Source organism: Tachyglossus aculeatus, unplaced genomic scaffold (assembly GCF_015852505.1).
Source record: "Tachyglossus aculeatus isolate mTacAcu1 unplaced genomic scaffold, mTacAcu1.pri scaffold_145_arrow_ctg1, whole genome shotgun sequence".
NCBI classification, from domain to species: Eukaryota; Metazoa; Chordata; class Mammalia; order Monotremata; family Tachyglossidae; genus Tachyglossus; species Tachyglossus aculeatus.
Genome location: NW_024044869.1, coordinates 309,844 through 311,682, shown reverse-complemented (window position 1 = coordinate 311,682; position 1,839 = coordinate 309,844). Strand labels below are relative to the sequence as shown.

The window sequence follows — 1,839 nt, the reverse complement described above, 5'->3', positions numbered from 1 at the left end:
TCCATCCCTCCTTCCCTCCATCCCTCCTTTCCTCCCTCCAGCCCTCCTTCCATCCCTCCCTCCCTCCCTCTCTGCATCCCTCTCTTCCTCCCTCCCTCCATCCCTCCATCCCTCCTTCCCTTCCTCTCTCCATCCCTCCCTCCCTCCATCCCTCCATCCCTCCCTCCATCCCTCCATCCCTCCTTCCTTGCCTCCCTCCCTCTCTCCCTTTCTCTCTCCATCCCTCCTTCCCTCCCTCCAGCCCTCCTTCCATCCCTCCAGCCCTCCCTCCATCCCTCCTTCTATCCCTCCCTCTCCCTCCCTCCATCCCTCCCTCATCCACCCATCCATCCATCCCTCCATCCCTCCTTCTATCCCTCCCTCTCTCCCTCCCTCCATCCCTCCCTCATCCACCCATCCATCCATCCCTCCATCCCTCCCTCCCTCCCTCCCTCAGGGGCCTGCGCCCAGGAAGCGCTCAGTAAATAGGGCCGGATGAACGAAAGGACGCACTAACTGAACGCCTCTTCTTCCTCGTGACTGCAGATTCGGTCCCCAGCTACACCACCAAAGTGTCTCTGAGCCTGCACCTCTGACATCCCCCTGCCTCAGAACTTCAATAAAGCCATCGCAGATCTAGGAAACGGAGCCCACACGCCATCAAGGCACCGCAGATAATAAGAAGAACAGTTCATTCATTCGGTCATACTTATTGAGCGCTTCCTGTGTGCGGAGCACTGTACTGAGCGCTTGGAAAGTACAATTGGGCAACAGAGAGGGACAAGCCCGACCCAACATCACAGTCTAGAAGGGGAAGACGGACAACAGAGCAAAACATGGAGACAGGCCTCAATCCCATCCATCATTCATTCAGTCGTATTTATTGAGCGCTTCCTGGGTGCGGAGCACTGTACTAAGCGCTTGGGAAGTCCAATTGGGCAACATCTAGAGACGGTCCCTACCCGACGACGGGCTCACGGTCTAGAAGGGGGAGACGGACAACAAAACCAAACATATGGACAGGCCTCAATATCATCATTCATTCATTTAATCGTATTTATTGAGCGCTTCCTGGGTGCGGAGCACTGTACTAAGCGCTTGGGAAGTCCAATTGGGCAACATCTAGAGACGGTCCCTACCCAACAATGGGCTCACAGTCTAGAAGGGGGAGACGGACGACAAAACCAAACATGTGGACAGGCCTCACTATCATCGTTCATTCATTTAATTGTATTTATTGAGCGCTTCCTGTGTGCGGAGCACTGTACTAAGCGCTTGGGAAGTCCAATTGGGCAACATCTAGAGACGGTCCCTACCCGACAGCGGGCTCACGGTCTAGAAGGGGGAGACGGACAACAAAACAAAACACGTAGACAGGCCTCAATCCCATCATTCATTCATTAAATCGTATTTATTGAGCGCTTCCTGGGTGCGGAGCACTGTACTAAGCGCTTAGGAAGTCCAATTGGGCAACATCTAGAGACGGTCCCTACCCGACAGCGGGCTCACGGTCTAGAAGGGGGAGACGGACGACAAAACAAAACAAGTGGATGGGTGTCGTCAGAAAAAATAGAATTAAAGCTCAATGCACATCGTTAACAACATAAAGAAAATAGTAAATATGGACATTATGTACATGTACATTCATTATTTAATGAATAATTATTATGGTGTTTGTTCAACCACGGATGTAATAAATAAATCACGGATTTAAGAAATGAATCACAGATTTCGTAAATACATTACGGATGGGGCCGTTGTGGGAAGAGCCCGGGCTTGGGAGCCCGAGGTCGTGGGTTCGAATCCCCGCTCTGCCCCTTGTCTGCTGGGTGACCTTGGGGGACTCACTTCCCTTCTCTG

At 52.4% G+C, this 1,839-nt stretch overlaps 1 long non-coding RNA gene across 1 annotated transcript in view; it reads left to right on the top strand.

The window, feature by feature from the left end:
- The window catches only part of LOC119923121, a 6,434-nt gene extending 5,726 nt beyond the window's left edge, over positions 1–708 (top strand). The window contains exon 3 of the long non-coding RNA XR_005448775.1: positions 526–708. This is a non-coding gene — a long non-coding RNA (uncharacterized LOC119923121). The remainder of the gene's footprint in view (positions 1–525) is intronic.
- Positions 709–1,839: the final 1,131 nt, after the last annotated feature.